Below are 23,250 nucleotides of genomic sequence, written 5' to 3' on the forward strand. Positions count from 1 at the left end.
CACACTCGCTAACCTGATTCTCACTCACTACCGTGCACACAGTGGGAGAGGGGACACCGAGCAAGGTGCAATCCCTCAAAAGTTGAGTCCTTTTTCCCTTGCATTCCAGTGCAGATAATGTTTAATTTTATGACTTCCTGCAAGTCTTTAGCATGAACTGAAAGTTCGTGCAGTGTGACTTCAGGGTATGCCAATTATGTAAATCAGCACTAAAATAACAATGGCATCGTAGTTTACACATCACTGACATTAAATGAGCACTTCAACTTCTAATTGCCATTCCAGTTCAATCTTAGTGGGTCATGCCAGGAAAAAGTCATTTCTTGCCTCAACACTTACTGCCTGTGCCTGGAGCAGAGGCTCTACTGTATGCCCAGCACAGTGTTATCTCCAGGAGCTCTCTGTATTAGGATAATGAGCCTTAGAAGGGAGAAATGCCTTTGTGGCTGCTCTGAAGGCCTGCATGCACTCTGATCTGATATCAACAGGGTCTTGTAAGTTTGCCCCTCTCTGATTTTAAGTATGAAAAGCTCTCAGACACTTCTCTTGGCCATAAAACACCTTGCCTTTATACTTTATCATGTCTCAATCTATCTTAATCTGGAGCTACTGGGCAGCAACTCTGCCTTCCTATCCATTTCCTTGAGGGCACAAAAAACAGCACTGAAACACCTATAGCACATTCCCTGAGTGCATTGGCACCCACCCACAGCAGAACCTCAGCCATGCCCCTCCCCCCACCTTCTCCACAGAAAGATTTCTCACCAAGACAGATCCAGCTCCGTTGAGGCAGTATCCTGGAATAGAGAGGAAAAGGTTAAAAAGTGTTATCTCTGAAGGTTTGGTTGTAGTCCATGTCTCCTCATCACAAAAACTGCCTAAATTCTGCTGGGGCTGTGGGTTGCCTGCTCCACCCCAAGCCAGCACACCTGAGCTCACCAGCTGAGAAGCATCTCCATGATTACAGAGAGAATTGGAGACAGGTGCATTTAGGTATCATGAATTGGAGGCAAACACACCTGGATGTGCCCACCCAGACTCCCAGCTCCACAAACCAGCCCTTGTCCCCTTCCCACTCCTAGAGCTGTGCAGCAGCTCACTTGAGATAAAGAAACTAAAGCTCAACCCCTGCATTTCCTGCAGCTGAAATTCCTCACAAGCTCTGTGAAAATCAGGAGTTCAGTAGTACATCAGCTAAATATCCAGCCCCATCGAAGTGGGCTCCCACAATGTCATTGCATTTTACAGAGTTATTTCAAGAGCAATCCTGCTCTTCAGCCCAAGCCCTGCCAGAGAGAGAAGCCACCACTTACACTGAAAAAGACCCGTGTTAGTAAAGCTGACTGTGCATATTTGTTAATCTCCTTTGTGGAATTTCACTTCTGCCCCCCAAACTACACTGATTCATTTTTCCTTCTTTACCACATGCACTCCTTTTTTTGTCTTTTTTTTTGGGGGGGGGGGGGGGCAGGTGTTTAGCCAGTAAGTACTCAATTAGTGGCACCTGCTGCTAATGTGTCAGATCCAGGTGTTCCTTGCTAAGACCCAAACACAGCTGATAGCTATCAACTTCAGGTGTTGTTGGGTTTTCTTAGTAAAAGGGTGAAAAGTATCCAAATAAGGACATCTTTTACAACAAGGAGTGAGTCCTTTTTTCAGGGGAGAGAGGAAAGAAGAAAATATTTTCTCCCCTCAGAATTTTCTCTTACAAATCCTGTACAAAATCACATTTATACACTGCCACAATGTGGTGTCTTTTTTTCCAGCTTGGTTACACTACAACTAGCACTGCTGGTGGCTGTGGGCAGGAGGACCTGGATGAGAAAGGCTGCCTGGGGTCTGTGATCACAGCTTGCAATCCTTAACAAAATGGCCTAAATTCTGGTCTAGTTAGAGACACAAGCCTGCAGAAACACTTGCATCACTCCGTGCACGGTGATACTCAACATTTACTACTGGCAGCAGCAGCCCCATGTGACCAACGCGGAGCATTTCTGAGATTCCCACTTTAGACCACTGTCCCCTGGATATGATAAGTATGTGAGATATGAAATATTAATGGTAGTGAGCTTTTTTAAAATGGATTTTGCACGTTCCAGTGAATAAAGCTCTTGATAAAAGTCTGTGCTGAAGTCTGAAACATATACACGGTGCAGCATCAAATGTAAGCAGGGCGACGGCCAAAAATGAGTTAAGATGTGTTAGTGATGTTGAGGTTTTACCTTCATAATGGGTAGAGATTATCTGAAAGCTTTTCTTTTCCTGAGCTGTGCTTCCTGCTGGCATTTCTGTGAATATGATGTGTGGCCATTCCTTAAAATATTACTTAATACTGTTTTCCAAAGACACATTTGCCTTTTGATGGTTTGTCTTTTAACATCTATCAACTGGCTCTGCTGCACAGCCTGTCTCCTGTTCTGTGAAGGATGGATTCTCACCTGAGAAGATAATTTACAAGAAAGTGATTTGTTTTTGAAGAGAGGAAAGGCAGAAATGTCTATTTCTTTTTTATTCACCTTTGCTGAAATCTGGCAGCTCTTCAAAGCTGTTGCTCTGTTTCACAGTGAGTCTCAATTTCATCAAATCTCAGCTTGCTTTCCATCATAGTGGCAGGGAAATTGGAATTTATCAGGAAATACAATGCAGACCCAGGATTTTCTCAATTTCCAGTATGTCTCCACTGCTAGTGAACGATAGCAGTTGCTCCCAGCTCTGTTACATCTGCAAATACAGGCTGCAGAAATCAGTTCACGTGGCTGTGCAGCTTTGAAACTGCAAGACAAATTCCTACAATCTGTAGTAAAATTACTGGTGAAAGAGGAAAAGGGGAGGCTAAGATAATAACCTCTTTTTTTTAAGTGTTTTTTCCTTTGATGCTGCAAAGTTCCAGATTTCAAAATCCAGCATTTGACCTGTGGCTTTTATCATGAAGAGGTGAAAATGCCACAACACGTCGGTACAGCCTGGAGAACAACCAAACCATCACTGGACTGATTCCGAGGCACTGCCACCACCGATGCATGTTTAATTCCATGCAGTGGGAATAATCACAGACTAGGGCAATTCAGTAGGCCCTGAGCTGATTCAGAAGATGCCAGTTGTCTTCCCAGTAACAGGAGTGTCCTTTTACTTTCCACAGTGCCTTGGTTTTCTCACCATGGAAATGAGATGATCATGCTGACCCTCACTTGTAAGTTCCTGCAAGACCTTCAAGTAAAGGCACTAAGGGTTAGTCACTGCAATTGTCTGGGGTTAAATATTAGGTTAATAATCATCTCAAATATCTGGGATCCTACGGCTCAATCTTGTCTCAAAGACAGTGGCAAAGTTCCTACTTGTTTTGGTGGTACAGGCTTACATGTTTAAGCAATGAAGAGACAGGGATGCCAACGCTTCTGGTCAGAAGATTTGGAACAAAGTGGGATTTTTTAATTATATAAGTCTTGTTAGGAAGACAATGAGGTGAGGGTGTTCTCCCACAAGAAAGGGAAATGGCTGCGTCACAGATGGTCCACTTCAAGAGCTTATAATTTCATCACTGCAGAGATGACGTCAAGCAAAATGGAGGATAAAATAAAGTTACGCATATTGTCTTAAGAAGTGCATATTTTAGCAGTGAAACTGGATAATGTTTTGCAATTAAAATAAAATAAAGGCAAGCGTGACGTTCTGTGTAAGCAGATTGTGTGTATGAAGGCTTTATTGTAGCTGCAGATTTAGGGCATATGAAAAGGTTTTCTGTGCTCAGTTGCAGGATGAAAACCATTGCATCATCAGGCATTCTGGTTCTCTAACACTTCTTTGCCTTCGGTAGTGAATGCTTGCAATTTTATTTTCTTCTGTAAAGTCATGTTTGCTCAGGTCATTATCATTCCAATGTTTAAATATCCTCTTAGGAGCAGGCGGAACTACAGAGAGCAATAGTGAAGATTTGTGCCTGCTCCGGGGCATGTGCTGGGCACAAGTGATCAGCAGCTGCACCTGCTTTGTGCTGGCAGCAAAGCCCTTTGCCAGTTGCTTTCAATCCCATCCCTTGTTCCCAGCCTCCAGAGGGGCTCTGATGGGCACAGGTCTCCATTCACACATCACCATGGAACTTTATTTGGGAGCCTGTTTGCTTGTGTGCTACAGAATCTACTGGCTGGGAGGGGCTCAGGAGAACAGCATCCTTTGACTGCTCCCAGGCTCTTGTCTGCTCCAGCACATTCCAGATTGCAGGGACTAATTATTAGCAGCACACATTCAACTGCTTCAAGGCACTGTTTATCCTCAGAACATCTGTAACCTTAAAGTTATGGAGTCATAGTCAGAGTCATCTCCCTGTATCCAGCCTCCACAGTGCTCTCCAAGGGGAGGAATATCCACTGTCTCCATTTTATAGAGGGAAAGAAGGGACAGAGAGCAGAAAAAGGCTATTTTCACTGAGAGGTACACAGAGGCCCAAAGACTGAGGAGGTCACACTCAGATTTTCAACAATGCATAAGCAGGTTAGATACAGTCTTTGGGTTAAAATTCCTAAATTTCAAGTGAGATGTTCAGTTCTCAGCTCGTGGAGACATTTTTTAAGAGCCTGATACCAAACCTATTATCCAATAGTTTCCTGACAAATTCCTGCAATGCCTTGTCCACAGTTCTTACTGCAACCCACAAATCCTAGCAGGAATATGATAATCCCATTCAACCACAGAGAAAAGCTCTGATGTGGTAAGAGTCTATTTACACAGAAGAGAGAGGGCTTTGACAGCCTTGGTCATGATAATAAAAGTACCAGTCAGGGTACCCATGTACAGATTGGCTCCCTGGGAGAGGGACACCCCGAATTCCCCCATTTGCTGTGCCATCACCTCCTCCCTTTGCTTTTTTCCAGCCCCCACTGCAGGATGGGCATTGTGCAGCCAGTCTGCTCAGCACTTTGGGAAAGCCTGGGCCAACCTTTATATTCCTTAATACCTTTAACTGCCTTCCCTCACCCAAACTCAGGTTTTTCTGATATTTGCAGTGACCCATCTACCCTCACTTTATGTGCTTGTTTAAAGTAAGCACATCCATCAGTCTGTTCAGGATTAGCCTGGAAAAGCAGTGCCATAAAACATCCATGATGTGCAGCATTGTCCAATTACTAATTCCATTATTCCCATCAATTCTGCTTTCTCTCCCTGGACTTAGGCCTTGGTGTTGTGTTACTGTAGGAGATTTGTCCTTCCTTACATTTTCTGTTTCCTCTCCAGTATTCATGTGTAGAGGCTCAGCAAACATTCACATCCACTTCAGGTGGGTGCACTAAATATTGCATACATTCCTTTAGTCAGCTGTGGAATAAACTCCTTTCAAATAAACCAAAATACTAAACAAACAAACGAGCTGGGGAAGCATGGAATAAACTTCATTTACTTTGTACCTCAGACTGTCTTCCTTGCTTTCTGCTTCCCTTTGTACATCCCAAACCTCTGCATAAGCCCTGACAGCCAATGGGTTTCAAAAAAGGAACTGCCCTGAAATTCCTCCTGCCCCTCTTTGCCAGAAAGGGCAGCCAGCACTTGAATCAGGAAAGATGTAAGATCAACATAAGTCCCAAACTAATACCTTAAATAATTTTAAACAAACTGTAAGTCCTGGTTCAGATGCTCACACAGCCTAGGAAGATCCTGAGGACCTGAAACTCAAGTTTGTGAATAAATCCTTGGAAAATCAGGGCTGCTCTCTCCATACCAGTGGAAAATTGAAAATCCAAGTTGTGCAATTGAATGTGACATTCATTTCTGCAGCTGGTGGGAAAATAGTTTCCTTACAAAATAAACTTAATAAAAAGTAGAGTGTTTTGTATATCCTTTTTTCCCTAAGCAACTTCTAAAATGTCAGACATTAATTTTGAGGAACTCTGATAGATTAAAAAAATACACCACTGAAATAATATGTCAATATTATTTTTTCCTTTCTTCCCTTCATTCATTTCCAATATTGGACACGTTCTGATAAAACAAGCTCAATTTTCCAGGTCTAAAACTATGAAAAAGCTTTTCTATGAACTCTCCAAAAGAACATCTACTTATATGATAAAACAAAGATTTATTCCTCTTCAGATGAAGTGAAATCACTGCTATCCCAACTGAATGCCATTTGCTCTGCGGCTTTCCCAAAACCCCATGTGGAAAGGAGGCTCCTGAGCTGCCACACAGACATCACTTTAATTTTTAAGTTTTTGAACTTTTAACAGTTTTAAGCAGAGCAGCAGGTTAGCAGGACTATCACCATTGTGTTCAGAGAAATAGTATTTTCCAGTGTTCTCCAAGAGGGGAATAACTGCTCCTGGCAACCTCTCCATTAGTCCTGCTGCTGATAAAAGCATTTCTAATACCACTACTTTGAGATAAACAATGTAATCAAACCAGAAAAAGATACATAATTCCCCTGAATGAGGAGTCTTTAAAGCTTTTCTCTTATTTTAATATTTCCCATCCTAAAAGTGGAAGAAACCGCAGCAAAAAATCCCATTTTAAGGGGGAAAAGCAACCCCCAAGTTAACTGTGGGGAAGAGTTCAAGGCTAGGCTGGGTGGATCAGCCTGGTTGAGTGGGACGTGTCCCTGTCCAGGGACAGGGAGCTGGATGATCTTTAAGGTCCCTTCCAAGCCAGCTCTGTGAGCCTCTGGAGGGAATCTCTGTCTCACCCTTGGGAAGCCAGGGGGCAATTGGAGCTTGGCACCTGCAGCCACCCAGCTGTGCTGAAGGAAGGCAAGGATTTCCAGCCAGAAATGGGCATTCAGGGGCACAGTGCCTCCAGGTTCTTCCCAGGTTACTGAAACTGCAACTTTTCCTTCACTTGTGGGGAGAACACTAATTATACCCACCTTGGGGTGTTAAACAGAAATGCAGGTGCATAAATGCCCAAGTGATCTGTCATGTCACTGCCTGACCTCAGAGCCCCGGCAGGAGTGCACTTTGTTCCCTGCTTCCTTCTCTTCCCACAGCTCCATGCTCCTCCTGAGCCCACTGCATTTTCAGAGAAGGAAAACCCTCTTCTTCCAAAGCCCAGGGCCAAATTCCATGGGAGCAAACTAAACCCACAGCTCAGTTTGTATGTCTGCCTCTGAGGCTACACCTCTCCCAGTAAATCCAGAGTGCCTGGGAACATTCCTGGGCATGGGGGCCAGCTGGCATGGAAAAGCCTGCTTCACTGCTGGCTTCCTCAGCAGGATGGCTGCATGCAAACTGCTGCTTGGGGATGGTCCCAGGGAGGGCAGACAGTAAGAAACCACCTGGGAAGAGTTCCTGGCCTGGCCCAAAGGCACACTGGGGTGTCTGACAGCCCCAGGATTGCTGGCTTTGGATGTGCTCCCAGGCACTGCAGTGCAGGTGCTCCCAAGGCCATCCCACCTCTGCCTGCCCAGAGGATGCAGGACCTGGGTTAAGGCTGTCACCACTCCAGTCAGCTGCTGGGGATCTCACCAGTGCTGAGCACACTTTTATCTGCACAGGAGCTGTTGATAAAAGGTGCCCAGAGGGGAAACCACTTGAAAGCAGAGCTGCGGTGATGCAGAGAGCAGCTCTGGGGCAGGCTGAGGTGGGATCCCAGGCAGCCACAGCTGTGGGGAGCTCAGAGGGCTCCTGAACACCCAGAGGGGCTGAGAGGTGAGAGGATTCCCAAAGCCCCAGTGCTCAGCCTCTCCCACAGAGGGGTGAGGGTGTTTGCCACACACCGTGCACGGGTTTGCCAGGATCAGGGGAGCTCTGCACCGGCACACCCATGGTAGCAGCACAACAGAGTTCTGTGTGGTGCTTGATCCACGAGCTGCTCCAAACTGGCACCCAGCTGTGATTGGCATTCTCTTCATTGGAGTGACACTCTACAGCCATGAACCCTGTCTTGGTTGCAGGGAGCAGGGAAAGGGATCCCCTTTTCCTCCCACATCCCCACCGAGGGCCTCCTCCACTTCTCACACCCAACCATTCCCTACCTCAAGCCTCTCCAGCTTAGGATGAAACTTCTCCGGACATTTAAGATGACTCTGACTATTTTCTCTGGGCTAGGGAGCAATTGTACATGCTTCTCTGCTGGCAGGTGAAAGGGAGGAAGCAGCTCCAGTGAGAGGAGCGGGGATGTTTGGCAGAAAGTGCTGCTGCCAGCTGAGGATGAGTGACCAATACCTCTTTGGGCAGGTTTTTATCTCAGTTTTGTTTCCCTTTTAAGAAAAGCTCAGTGGTGGATGTGAAGATGTTCTTATTCAGTTCGCCAGATGAGCATATGATCCCGAAAGCAATCTGTCCTAGAGACAATTATTCAATCAAACCTCAATCAAGTTTTATTCCTTCACTATTGAGCCATGAATTGGGCTGGAGGGATCAGGGTTTCTGCACAACCACAGCAAAGCCACTTCTCCCATCCTACTGCAGTTTGATAAGCCCTTGTTTGGATTCAGGCTTGGCATTTCCCATGGCTAATTTATTCCAGAGGTGAAGGACCCTTCCCTCCTTGCTGCATCTGCCCTCTGTTCAGCACAGGAACTTTCTGAAGCCAGCCTGGCTGCCATGAACAGAGTCCCAAACAACACAGCTGATCAACACTCAGGCTGCCACCATCCCACCCAGCACACAGCTCCTCCCCACCATCCCTCTCAGCACACAGCTCCTCCCCAGCCCTGCTCCATCTCTGCTGCCACAAACAGGTTCAAGGAGCTGGTTTGTCTGAACAGTAAAACCTTCCTGGTGCACAGAGCTTCGCTCAGTGGGGTCCTGATCAAGGCTGGAACTTCTACATTACAAATATATCCTTTCCTTTATATTTAAATGCAATGTAAATTCATTTAAGAGGTAAATCTCAGTTAAAATCTTTACCTTGAAAACTAGGATTTAAAAATCTCTAGGAGCCACGTTCCCTTCCCTGCCATAGCTGAAGGTACAGTAGCTAATGTTTCAGCTAACCTTTTGTTCCAAATCAAATGAGGTTCACATTAGGCCCACAAAAGGAAATCATGACTGATGATCTGGCCTGCACAACTACAATTCTTTTAGTAACAAAAATATTTTGTAAGTTCATTTATTATTGAGATCAAGCAATGAGTTTGGAGCTACATAAATTGGTTCCAATTAGATCCAAGTAATTGCCATTTTGAGTGAACATAAGCTTTTCTGGATAAAAACAAAGGGCAATGAAAGCTCCAGTATATTTAAACCTTCAAAGCTTTTTTACCTTTTTTTCATCCTCTTTTTCTTTTTAGTGTAAGAGAGATATACACACAGGAATGGGGGGAGGAGCAACAAGGATGTATGAAAAAAGAGGAGTGATTTTCCCAAGCTGATTTCCTGGTGACCCTGGGAATGCTGCCCATGTGTGATCTGCACCAACTGGATCAGCAACAGCACAAGAATCCAGAGCTTCCACCCCACCAAAAGTGGCAAAGGGAGGAAAAACCAGCAAAGCACAAATTTCAGAATCACACCACAGAAATTCTCAGGAGGACCATGAGTGATCAAGGAGTTAGTAGTGAGGAAGAGAAGATGAATTATTTCTGATATTTTTTCCCAAATGTCATCATTAGATATTTAATCTCCCATGCCCACTCAAAGGTCTAAAAAAAAGAAAAAAAAGTTCTCTACAGCCTCTACCAGTGATTTAATCTCTAGAGTGCAATTTGCTCCTAATTACATAACTACAGATTCACATTTTTGTATAGCTTCTTTTGGGTCTCAATATGAACAATGTGACACAGAATGGTTTTTGCTTCAGCTCAGCTTTGGTTTGCAGCTTTTAGTGTTCCTGTTTGAAGTCTTGGAGAGGAATAGGAAGCTTAAATCCAGGGAACTTGTAAAGCTCAGCTGAAACTGTGACCACTCAATCTAGCTGGAGACCTGCTCCTTCCTAAAACCAGTTGTTACAGTATCTGGTATTTCTGGGACTCATCCCAGATTGAACATGACAAAACACCAGGATCTTTTCCTCAAAGACAGTCTCCCATGATCCCCATGTGGGCTCTAGCTTTAAACGGTCTCCTAACTTTGTAAATATTTTTCCTTAACAATGGTTCAAGAACAAAAGGTTTAGCAGGCAGGAAATGTCAATATTTGGTTTTGATGAGAAACAAGTGTCTCCTTTCTCTTACTTATAGAAGTTTGTCTTTTATAAGCAGTTCTGCCAAGAAAGCAGAGAAGCACTGGAGTGCCAAGGCAGGTAAGCACAGCCACCCAAAGCACTGCTCTGGAAACTTCTACTTCTTTAAAGAAGTACAGAATTTTTCACTAGAGAAACCCATTTAGCAAATATTTCCCTGAACTTGGGAATGACAAATTCAGACTGCTCTGCAGTAAAGCCTCGCTTACCTTCAATAACAAACAGAGACCTCCTCTGAAAGAACAGGACAAATGCACATCTTTTGACCATGTCTGATGACTCCTCTTCTTTTTTTTGAGATTGATTCAAATAAGTAAACAAACAAAGGCAAACCATGCCTTTCCCTTTTGTCTGCTTAGAAGAAGTCAGTACCCTAAATAGTGGATGGCAAGGGAGAACTCAGTGCCCCTGATTAGTGGGAATTGAGGCACAGGGAGGTTTAAATCACATTTTCCCATGGATTCATGTCTTTTTGTTGTCCCTTTTATCCAGGAAAAAAGGAGGCTCTAAATGCAGCTGGCTGTCTGCTCCACCACAGTTCAAGTCAATTGACTGTGCTGGGGAGTCTCAAATGTTTTCTTTCCTCATAAATTACCTTCATTAGCTATGTAAATAGAACCCTAATGAGATACTAATTAGCTGTTAAGATTTCGATCTCAAATAACACAAACAGTTGTGCTGTAACCATCTGTTTGTGTTTGCCAACTTGCAAGCACGTGCCACCAACCTGCCAACCCCAGGGGCTGCTGCCCTGCCTTGTGCTGCCCCTGCCAAGCACAGTCTGAGATGGGTGCTGGAGGTCAGGGGCCTGGATCAATACCCCCAGCTTGCTCCTCAAGCTCCTGTGGCTGCTCCTCAAGTATTTGTGAGGCTGCACCCTCAGGTCAGCTCATTTGTCCTTGCTTCTCAGGCTACAGGAAGTTTTCCTTACTGTCATTTTATTAGGAGAGCTGAAGGAGTCCATAGGGAGTTGGTGGACTGCCTAAAGGAGGATTTCACAGAATCACAGCACAGTTTGGGTTGGAAGGGACCTTTGAAGGTTGTTCAGTCCAGCCCCTCTGCAATGAGCAGGGACATCTTCAATTGGATCAGGCTGCTCAGAGCCTCAGCAGCCTCACCCTTCAATGTGTCCAAGGATGGAGCACCTACCACCCCTCTGGGCAATCTCTGCCAGTGTTTCACCCTCTCATCATAAAAAAATTCTTCCTTACATCTAATCTAAATCTACCATCCTTTAGTTTAAAACCATTACCTTATCACATATGGGTCCTACTAAAAACATCTGTCCCCATGTGTCTTCTAAGCCCACTTCAAGTATGAAAGGCTACAACAGGCTGAACAACCCCAACTCTGCCCAGCCCTCTGACTGCCTTTGTAGCCCTAAATTTTTCACTGGTACCAACAGAAGCAAAATTAGAGAGCCCAGCAGGAGCTGACATGGATGTGTATCTCACTAAAATGAAGTATCAATAACCTAGCTCACACTCGATGAAAGAGCCAGTCTGAATTATTTACTGTATGTCATACTTCAGGTTTTCATTTCAATATATGGTGAGATGGAGGATAAATTATTCAGCAGCATGACAAATTAAAATGCAGTTTCAAACCCCATTGTATTTTCTACTCTTAGGTTAACAGTCCAGTTCACAGTGATGGCTTGCTAATCTATTTTTGCAAAGGCAGAGAGGCACAGAGGCACACAAGTTTTCCATTGCAGCAAATCTTATCCAGCTTGAATCATTTAACAGCCCATCCTCCTTGAGATACACTAATGAAATACAGCTTGGGCAAGAGGGTCAAATGTACCTGCAGCAGCTTGGTCCAGGAGGCAGCAGTTTGTTTGCTCCAGCTTTTCCCAGGGCACTTGCAAGGGTGTGAGGGCTCTTGTCCTCTCACTTATGTTATTCTTCTGTGTGCCAAATAGCTTCTTAGAATTATTTATTTTTACTTTCTAACTTCTTCTCTCTGTGCATGATGAGTTTTGTAGGAAGGGCTGGGAAACAGAGCTGGTGTTTTAACCTGTCCAGGCCCCGTTCTTTTGTGTTGGGATGACAGGGAAGAAATTTCTTCTGCTGCTCTGAACAGTCATGGCTTCAATACAGGGATTGTTTCTTGGTCTTGCAACTCATTTTTAGAGCAGTCTTGCAAAGTTATTCACGTCTACTTGTCAAGATATTTTCCATCCTCTTTTTGGCAAACAAAGGAAGAAAACACTTGTCAATATTCCTCCTTGGGACCTCCTTGGGGACATCTCTTCAGACAGAAGTCCAGATGACAGTGATTCAAGTTTTGTTCCTCAATTGGTAACACCTCTGCAAAATCACAACCTCCTGAGCAACAGAATGTGCAATATTCAGCCTTGCAAGAGTGATAAGTCTAAGATGCAATATTTCCTGACTCATCGGAGCTCACAAAGGAAATCTTTGTACTGTCTGAGGGAAGACATTCCAAGTTTCTGTCCATAAAAGAGCCTAAGTTCTTTAAAAATCATGACATGTTTATGCAGAGTAAAACAATTTTAGGTCAGTTTAGGACATTCTGTCCCTCTAAAGTCTGTTCTGCTGAACTTGTGTCCAGATGATAGGAAGTCTATATGCCGTAACAAGAACATTTGACAAAACTCAATTTAAAACAAAACCTTCAAAGCCTTTGACCCATACCCAGGGCTTTGTACAATGGTCTGCAAACAAAATCTTGTTTGCTGTTTTGTTTGTAACTGGCTCATGGCTCATCTGTTCTGAAATCTGGGCCTACCCCAGAGGTTTGATGATGAAAACTGCTCCCAGTCAAAAGGCTCTCCATGAAAACAAAGTTCCACCAGACACAATGGTTCGAGGAGCCTCGGAGAAGTTTCATTTGAAATATCCTGCATCTGATTGACTTATGGCCTTCCAAAGGCAAAGCAGAGATTTGGAAAGAGCTCTGCCTGTGTTGCTGCAATACCTGGAAGCAGCAGATGATGGGTGTGACTCCCAAGTGGGCATCCTCTGCCCTGTGCCCCAGCAGGGCAAGAGTGGAAGTTCCCTGAGCTCCGTGGTGTGCTGGGATCAGCAGTGAGTTCATCCCCCAGCCCGTGGTGTAGCCCCAAACCCCCAGGGGCAATGCTGGTGAAAGGCTGTCCCTGCTGTGCAGGGATGGGGCAAGGAGCCAAGGGCAGCAGGGCACCAGGGGTGCATTGGCCTTTCCCCCAGAGGCAGAAAGGCTCTGAAGTGCAGCCTCCGTGGGATTGCTACAGAAGGGAAACTCAGCAAATGCAAGAGCTGCTGCTTTACCTGAAGTTAAAAAGGAAAGAAAGTTTCTTTATGTTTCTGGAGAATCAGAAACCCTGGATTTCTGCCAGCCCTTAGAGAAACCCCTACACAGACCCCTATGTCCAGATAATGTATCTGTATGGACAGCTTATCTCTGAGAACTCTCCAGCTGAAAAAGCTGGGCTGAAAGGTGCCATATCCACTTCAACATTGATCCCTGAGGTGAGATGAACAGAAATCTGCTTGTTTCTTCCTTAGCAAAGGTAAGGCTGCAGTAAAGGGGAGTATGAGGTGGTTGGACTTCTCCCACTTCAGACCCATCCCATCAGGCTGGGATCCAGTTACATATTTGGTGCACAACATGTTTCATTAAGAACAATGGGCAAATCATTCTGTGCAATGGGCCTCAGTTTCTGCACCAGAAATACTCAGAAAATAGCTACCAGGCATTGCATAACCCAGTTTATACATTTTAGGATGTGCTGACATGCCATATTGCCTGAGCACTTGGTCAGAAAAAATAACAAACATTATTGATATTACAATAATACTTGCAAATTATAGACGTCTGCAATTACATTAAATTAAAACCTGGTGTGGTTCACAATACTCAGATGGGGCAGCATGAAACAGGAACTCTACTACAATCAAACTGTTCCAGCTTAAATATTTGGACGTTTTGGATGTAAAAATAAAAAGCTCAGATTTATATAGATACTTCAGATAGTTCAGCAGAAACAAACTTCACTTTGCACAAGAAAATAGCTGCAATAGCAGATTATGCCAGTCCACCCTGTGGTACCATGACACAATTTGTCAAGCTGATCTCCCTGTGACTTCTGGTGTTACTGGAGCACAGTTCCAAATTGGAACCTGGCTCTTTGCTGTCCAGCAATCATTTTTTAGAATATGTACCTTTCTTGAAACCACACTGGGATTGCCCCATGAACCAGTGGTGTTGGCTGGAGCACTGTACATGCAAGAAATAAAGGCAGAGCATCTGCCTGAAGTTACTGCTCAGAGCTTAATTAATACCAGGGTTTTCATCCTCATACTGACGCTTTCCTCTTGAACTGAATGAGACTTGACCTTGTCACAACAAGATCAGGGCAAGTCTGTGAAAACAATGTTGTGACATCAAAGCCAAAACAAAGGAATGTCATCACATATGTCAGAGGAGGACACGAAGGGGTCCTCTTACAGTAGCAAAATAATGTCACTGTGAATCCTGGGACACCTTCTTGGCTACCAAGGCTCTCCCTGAAAAGTGCAATGGGAGAACCTGGAAGGTGGCAATTTCTTTAGAAACCAGGAGATGTGCATGCAGTCCCTAGCTGGAATAAAGGGGCTCTACTAACTCTAATGGGGTTGGACAGATTCACATCTGTAGATCTGGTCCACTGCAAGCAAACAGTGGAAGGATGAAGAAATTAAAACACTGCCTCACTGCAGGGCACGTAAATTCATCACTGGTGTGCTCGGGCATTGCTCCCCATCCCTCACAGTGTAAATAAGGCCACAGCATTTTCATTTGTGGGTAAGAGCTCTCAGTTCCTCGTGCCCCTCTCCAAGGTGAAAACCCCACTTAGGGCTGGTTGCTTTTCCACTTGATGCTTTGCTGGAAGAGCTGCACTGTGAAATCCCTGTTCCCAGCAGCTACTGCCTGAGGGGGGAAGTTCCCTGCGCCCCCTCCCCTGCAAGACTTAACAGTACAGCCTTAGAAAGGGGATTTTCCAGTATAAACAGAGCTAAGCCAAACTCTTCTCCTGGCCTCTCCGTGCCCCAGCCCATATTTGCCCCATATATAATTACCTGTGGATTTCACCTAGAAGACAGAGGATTTCACTTATAGCCCCAAATAAGCAGGCTCTGACGTAATGGCAGTCTGAGGAATATAGGTCAGGGAGGTGGCCTGGCCACTGGAAATGAATTTTGGAAGCAGAATAAGCAACCTTGTTAGAGGAGAAGATAGTAATCAGCAGTGGTCCTTGGATCTAAACATTTCACCTCCAGCACTCTTGCAGCTACAGCCCTCATCTGTTTCGCTTTCCTATTTTAAGTACCTGACTCACATTCTAAATATTGACTTCTATTTTTCTATTAGCACTAGATTTTCAGCCTCCATATTGACTTTGACTGTACCTATGGTTGATACTAAACCTCTCAGGTCAACAAACTTTTATAGCTGTTAGCTGCTCAAACCACAGTGGGCAGGAACTGGCACTATAGAGCAGTAGCTAGAAGCAATATTATTGGGAATTACAAATTATTCCTCTGCCTGAACTTTTCCTCTTATTCACATAGCTACATTCATTTTTAAACATGTGGCAAACGAATTGCACAGTGAGGACAATTGGGACTCTGTGATTGGGGAGCACCACTGGTAGGGATGGATTCTCCCCTGGGAACAGAGGAGTAATGCTGGATCACAGCTGGGCTACAGCAGCATAGGCTGGGCCAGTAATGCCTGTGAGGACAGACAACACCCAGCCAGAGGATCAGAAGCCCCAAATCCATCTTAGCTGCACACACAGACCCCTAATGTCTCCTTTGGCTGACGTTTTAGCAGCACACGGAACTGAGCTGTTGCAACCAAACATCAGAGAGACTTGGCCATCCATCATTTGTAAAACACTTCATGTATGTAAGAAACAATAACAACATTAAAAGAACATTATGGCAGCGACAAAGCCAAGCCTAAAAAGTGAGGAAACACAGCAATTAAGATTAACTTATGCCTCACAGTATAATATTTTTCTGCAGACCACATACTATTTTTTGGAATTAGGACCCATGATAGGGAGCAGGGACAGGGAAGGTCCAGCTTGCAACAAGTTATGGCAACAATCCTACATCAAGGACTTTACTGACACAGGATGAGTGCAGCATTTGGATGTGAGAGGAATTGTATGAAGCTGCATCCCTTAAAAGATGCTCCTATGGGCGCTGCTGCCCCGGGGGACTTGCCCAGCACGTGTCCCTGCACAAAGAGCTCACAGAAAAGGTTGGTTTCCTGCCATCCCCCCTCTGCCACTCCACCTCACAGACAGCCAAAATGTCACCCGGATTTATCTTAAATTTTAAGTCCGTGCCATGTTCAGTTTAATGCTTTCTAAAAAGTTGTTATCACTGAGGAAATGATTACTGGGATGATAAGCTATGAATGACTTATTCATGCACTATTTTCAGTCCTTCATCAGTCTACTAGATCTTGTGCTTATGTTCCAATCCTTCACATACTGATTAATTTTTCATGTGCTACCAGGTCTTTTTTCAAGCAAGGACTGCCAAACTAATGCAATCAGGCCATTTGTAAGCTGTTCCTTTCCTTTTTTGTTTTTCTTACCCCATGCCTGGAGTACAAGCCCGTGGAAGGAAGGAAGGGTCTGTCAGAGAACTTGTACGATACTCGTGATTTATTATTAATTGCTGGCACAGCAGTCCCTGCAGGTCACAGGACCCTGCCTGTGCTAAGCAATGTCTGGATGCTGTGCTGGGCACTGCACTGACTAGGAAAAGGGCTTTTCCCAGCCTTTCCAGGCAGGCAGGCAGGCAGAGGTGTCTCCCTCCTGTGTAATGGCAATAAAGCTCTGGCTGACCAAGTGCGCGGGGGGCCGTGCTGCAGCAGAAACTGGGCAAGTGTCTGGAGAGGAACCCTCCACAGCAAACCGAGGAAACAGGCTTTTCCCTGGCCTGAAGTCTGCAGAATTATGGTTTTCAAGGATTTACCACTTAATGGCAAAATTCTGGCCCACAATTACGCTGTGTTCTCTCTGCCAAAGCACATACATGAGCTGTAATCAGAGCAGCTTTTTTCCCATCCTCCCTCCAGCTTTGCCATGAGGTGGAAGAAACTGTGATGGGTTGAGCTTGCTTTTCCCTGCTGTGCCAGGAATGGCACGTGCCTCATCCCAGAGAGCTGCAGCTCAAATCCTGTTGCTAAAAGCCCCAGGCTTGCAGCACACAGTCCATGCCCCCACCAAAACCAATGGACATCCTTCCATCTGCACCTTGTGGCAGGATCAGGGCCACAAACACAGGCCATGAGAAGTGGGCAGAACATTAAATAAGTTGTGCCCTAAGGGAAGTGGCCAGCACCAGTGCTCAGAGTGAGAACTAACTCTGCTTTGGCAGAGACTCCCTGCACAGCTGTAGCCAAGTCTCTCAGGCATTTGATAGTTTGGTTCCTCACCTGTACAATTACAAAAGGTAATCCTGCCTTCAGCAGAGCACTCTGAGATGACTGCCCTGGGTTCTGGAAGGGACTCTGATGTACAGCATGTATAATGACCCTCAGATACCTAAACTTGATCCTTCTGGTGGAAACATTTATAGCCCTTTAGTTCCTAATTCCAGCTATACATTACCACAGCAGCAAGATGGAGCAAGATAAGCCTGTTGTCTTACCCAGATCTCTCAAGCTGAACCGTGAACATTTTGGCTCTGCCAAGCCAGCACGATCACTTCCATGCTGCCCCCCTATTCTGCAAGCAAAGCAATTATCAGGCATTTCAAAAAAAAAAAATAAAAACCACAGGCACACAAAAAGCAGAGCTTTGTGAGCTACCTGCTGCCATCAGGGTCCCAGGTGACCCGGGCTGGCTCTGCTGTGTGCCTGCAATCAGCATGGCCTGTGTGCTCTGAGCAGCTTGAGCTTACCCCATCACTCCACACATGGGACACTATCCCCTTATTGCCCTCACCCAGGGCCTGACCTCAATTATTAACTGTGTTTAGCAAGGACATTATTAAACCTGACTCTCTGCTCCCAGATGAGCTATCAGGTGTCTCTCTTTAACCCAGCAAGAACCTTTTTGTCACCCCATGCCCTTCTTATTACCCTTTAATGTGCCCTGAAGCCTCTGGAGCAGCTCTGTCCGTCTCAGACAGGGTCATTTTTAGAAGGATGGGAAGAAAAAAAAAAACAAACCAAAAAATGGATAAGTCCATTCCTGAAGATTTTTTCCTAACTGGCTCTAAAACATCTTTCCATTTCCTTTCTATTTTAATCATCCATCTCTAATAACAAATTCTAAAAACCAACAGGTCTATCCAGTCACAGCAAACTGCTCAGCTGTGGATTAAAGCACGTTACAGTTTTTAGCAGGACACTACTCTTTATACCTGTGAAAACTGATCGCATCTGTCTATGACGATTAAAAATCAAGGAGATATTAGAAGGTAGCTACTAATTAGCTTGCATTTTAATCGTGGCTTTTATGCCAAACAAACACAGGAGTGCCACTGAAACATAATATAAAATGTCAGCAAAGTCTCCACTTTAGAGCTTGGCAAGTGCAGCTTGCAATGTGCTGATGCCACCAGGGCATGGAAGGGCATTAGGCAATGCTCCCTGCTCCTCCTGGGCTCTGGCACAGCAGTGCACCAGCCTGTGGCTGGGGCATAACCCTGGAGTGAGTGAGAGCAGTCTGAGGCAGCTTGGCTCCATGAGCAGCACCAAAAGCCCATGGGAGGCTGTTCCAGGGGCTGAAGCAAGGAGACCTCAGAGACCTAACCTGGTTTTTTACCTCCTCACTTCTCTTCTGCAGGTTTTTACAAGAGGGATGTGTCAGGGTTCATCTCATGTTGGCAAGGAAGCACCCCTGTGCCACCCTCAAAAGGCACAAGGTGTGGGTAACAGGGTTAACTGGGAACCTCAGTCAGATAGCAGCAGTGTCCCTGCATCTCCTGCAGCCTCTGCATCACCCATCCAGCAGCAGTGACAGCTCCCAGTCAGCAGTGCAGCTCTCCCATTGCCATCATTTGCAGCACCAGGCACAGGCACTGTGCCAGCAGTGCCCCTTGCAGTGCCCCATGGCTGCACAGGGCCTGCCCTCACTCCCTGCTCCATCTGGGCAATCTCCCATCCCTCCCAAAACCACCTCGTGTGAGAAGAGCTGCTCTGGGGCTGCACTTCAGAAAAAAAACAGCCAACTTTTCATTCCCAGTACTGTCCTTCACTACATGTCCATACAGTGCCCAGCATCCCAAAGCCCTCATCTCCTCCAGAGCCCCTAGGGGCTGCTAGATTGCAAAAAATACACACCAAAGACCAGCTGGAGAGCAAAACGTTCCTCAAACCTATCCTTCCACTCATGGCAAGCAGCTGAAAAACGCAGCACCCTTCAAATAAAAGGCTAGGACTGAATATTGCAAGTGCAATGAATGCTTTATGGATGAGAATGCTCCTGCCCCTCAAAATATTTGTTTTCAATACCCACAAAGTAGTATAATGTCATTTAGCGAGGAGAATTCTGGCAGTCGATGCACAATCTGGCAGAGCTACAAGTACTGTAGGTGTTATGATACACACACAACATGTTTTACAAATAGAAAGTGGTTTCCAGAGTTCTTTAATATATTCTAATTTCCCCCACCTCTACCCAAAAAAGCTGCAGTTATGAAAATACTGTTGCATACTGAAATATTAAACTAGAAATCTGAAGAGAGTTGTTTTTTTAAAAAGCTCTCTTTTCAGCGATTCCTTCTTCTCTCTTTTTTTTTTTTTTTTAAAGTCAGGTATGTTTTTAGCAACTTAAACAGGTTGGGTTACCCACAAGAAGTAGTAATTTTTCCACCTAGCAGATTGAGGCATTCATACCCTCTTCAAACATTTCTAAATTTATTCTCCAGTATTATTCAAATAGAAATATTTGCATGTACACCCTGAATCGGATAAAACCCTTTTAGTACTAACTCATGGGTAGAAACCACACAAATGAAGAAGATTAAAAAATGCACCTTCTTTGAATCCAAGGAGCCTTTGCAAGAAGTCCTTCCAAAAAGCCATCGTGTCTCAATTGGTTGCTATTTCTTCTTTTAGGAGGAGAATCCTGCTTAAGAGCAAATCTGGTACCTGTACAACATGCAGTGAGATACACCCTTACCTGGCCAGCAGCCACACAGGCAAGAGGTTATTAGCCCAATTTACAGGTGGGAGACCAAAGGAAAAAGAGACCAAGTGAACTTTGCAAGGCCACCTGAGACACCTGTGGCAAGCAGGTTTTTTTTTGCTCGAGTCCCATGCCTCAGTCACAACACAAGGCTTCCTTCCGAAGAAATCGCATCAGCTGCTTCTTGTGGATTTTCCAGGAGCAGGAATGCTGGGTTTTAACTTTTACAAGTCCCTGAGGTCACCAGCTTCACTCTTCACTTAGGTGAAGTGACCAGACTCAGCTTCAGGAACAAAGCCCCTCACAGAGCACTCAGTAGTGAGCAGGATGAACCCTGCCCCATCCAACCTCCCACCCAAAGGAGGGCACGTCAGCTCCCTGTGTTTGGGCACTTCCACACAAAATCACAGTGGAAACCCCTCCTGATTCACAAGAGTGTGCCAAGGAGGAATCATGCAGCAACATTAGCACTGTAGTGTCATCCTGTACTGAGCCATGGGGGCCTTTCCTCATCTGGGCAGTGCCACAGGACCGTGGGCACATCATTGAGCAGCTCAGCACAGAGCTGAGCCTTGCTGCTTCAGTCAGCACTGAAAATGACACAATGCACATCCACACTGTGAGGATACATGGGAAGTTTCTTCTGGCAATGTGTCTGCTGATGACATCCCAAACCAGTGGCATAGATATTTCATAATCCAAATGAAGATGCTTCTAGTTTGTTTTAGAGGATAATCTGGAGGAAATGCAGTGTTTTCAATTCACTCACTTGGGATGGGGGATTAACAACCAGGGAATGAGTTGCCCTATAGGGAGAAGAGCAAGGTGGAGGAAAACTGCAGCCAACGATCGGGTTTGGCAGGCTGTGCTACCCCAGGAACAGGACAACCTAAGGGAGCAGGACCTGGAACCTACTGGGGCTCCTCAGGCTTTGTGACCTGCTTCTTCCCACAGCCTACTGTGTTCAATCCAATACATCTGCTCTGCAAAGAAGAGCAGCCTTCCAATTGTGAGCTTCTATCCACACTCTCAGCCTGGAACATCTCCCAGACATCTTTTAATTGGTACACATGAGGCAACCATGAGGGTCCATGTAGGTTGTGATGAGGGAAAGCTCTTATGCTGCACTGCTAAAGAGGGGATGATGTGATGCTGAGAACAGGGCAAGAGCAGGGTGGCACCTGTATATCAGCTGCAGATCACGGCTACAAGGTCTGTCTGTAGCCTCAGGACAAAAACTGAGAGAATAAATTGGTACAAATTACATGAATTACCTAAATAATGCTTGTTATAAAATTACATCTCCATGCTGCCATCCGTTAGCCTGCAAGCAGCTCCACAGACAGCAGAGGAACTACATGAAAATAAAATATTACCCAGTACAAGGTGGGACTGAATGATTGTGCCTTTAGCATTTCCTACCTGCTTGCAAACAGACTCCCACCTCTACAACTCTAATCATTGGCTGGATTCTCACCTGAACTCAACAATGCTGATTTTTGGCTAGCTCTGAATCCGTGATTTACAAGCATTTGCTGATAGTCACTGTGGTCTGCAGTCTGTCTCTGGGTTGTTTGCTAAGTTCCATAGAATGGCCTGTGGTGTTTCCCCCTCCTGCTGCTGCCCAGCTGCCCCAAGGTGAGGAATGGTGAGCGCACAGTTCCAGCTCCATCCACCCACTTGTGACAGGCTCTTTCACCTTGCTCTTCCCCTTGCAAATCCAACCTGGGAGACACAACCCTGACCATCAGTCCAGTCTCCAGTGGAGGTGAGTCCCAACCCAGCAGATCATGTGGATAAGTCCTGAGGGACTTAAGCATGTGCTTAAGTTCTCTGCTGGATCAGTGCCTTTGCAACCAGTCTGACTGCTTTGTTAGCAGTGCTGAGCACCAGGGCTGAGCTCCAACAGGAAATAGCAGCTTCCCTTTGAAGTCCTGCCACTGATGTTCACGTAGGTGGGACTTCAAAGAGGAGCCACCGCTTCCCCTCCCAGTATCGGAGGCCCCAGTGTTGGAGAAGCAGTCCTGCTGGTTTTAATTGCATGAAGGGATGCTTTAGGGCGGACGATTCAGCCCTTCTCAGGAAAGGGACAACTTGAAAAAGTTCCCACCTGCTGGCAAGAGACCCAAGGAGAGGTGAACCCATACCCCAAAATACCCTTTAAAACAAAGGTATGTGGAAAGAGATCTCATTGCCTTCTATTCCCTGTTTTCCATTGTGCCACTGCAAAGCACCTTGTGAGCACCTAGTTTACTCTGGAGCTGCACTCCTGAGCAGCATAACTGGATGTGGATGAGGAATGGCCAACCTCAACTCCCATAATAGAGATCACTGGAAAAACTGACTTCAACAACAGCCAGACTGAGCCAACATGAGGAAATACCCCCACAGGCAACCTACATGGCTGATTCTGCTGCTGACTGACAGTGCAATCACACACCAGAGCTCCTCTAATTTCTCTGTATCTCTTTTCCTTGAGGGAAAACAAAGCAGAGAAGTCCACACTCTAAAGGGTGTCAGTGAACTCAAATGACATCAAAACGTGGCTCCACCTCTTCTCTTGCAGATTACCAATATCCATCTCTTCTCTCAATCTTCAGCCAGAGCCAAGACCCAGTCAGAGGGGAGAGGGATCAGCCTCTTAACACAGAAAACCCTGGGCACCATGGAATGCACTAGAGAAGCAGCCAGCACTCCCAGGAGCAAGATAAACAGGGCAGGATTTACATGAATCTGCAGAGCTCTTCCATGTTCATATTGCTTGGTTTCTCCTCCCTGAATTCCCTTCATGTATCCAGATTCCATACATTTCTCCATTCAAGAGCCAGCTACATGAGCAGGCATGGATTTTGAAGGAAGATGAGTAATTCTGTGTTCTTCAAAGAGCGAGTCCTTTGTGACCCCACGATACAGAATTCAGCTGAGCTCTGCTGTTCTTGTCACCAGCTTCCCATAACCTGGTCATCTGCCCTGGTCACTTCATGTTTTGTGCCTCCTCACAC

The 23,250-nt window shown here is 45.4% G+C and overlaps 1 protein-coding gene across 4 annotated transcripts in view; it reads right to left on the reverse strand.

Annotated features, from left to right (window-relative positions):
• Positions 1 to 23,250, reverse strand: part of BMP2 (bone morphogenetic protein 2) — a 200,569-nt gene that overhangs the window by 108,966 nt on the left and 68,353 nt on the right. For 3 of the 4 annotated variants that reach the window (XR_010783296.1, XR_010783295.1, XM_066546020.1), the window contains exon 1: positions 766 to 827. The gene's annotated coding sequence lies outside the window, so the exon portion shown is untranslated. Of the gene's footprint in view, positions 1 to 765; positions 828 to 23,250 lie in introns of those variants that run through there. The other variant, XM_066546021.1, reaches the window with a different exon arrangement.

The sequence above is a fragment of the Molothrus aeneus genome, chromosome 3 (genome assembly GCF_037042795.1).
Source record: "Molothrus aeneus isolate 106 chromosome 3, BPBGC_Maene_1.0, whole genome shotgun sequence".
NCBI lineage: Eukaryota > Metazoa > Chordata > Aves > Passeriformes > Icteridae > Molothrus > Molothrus aeneus.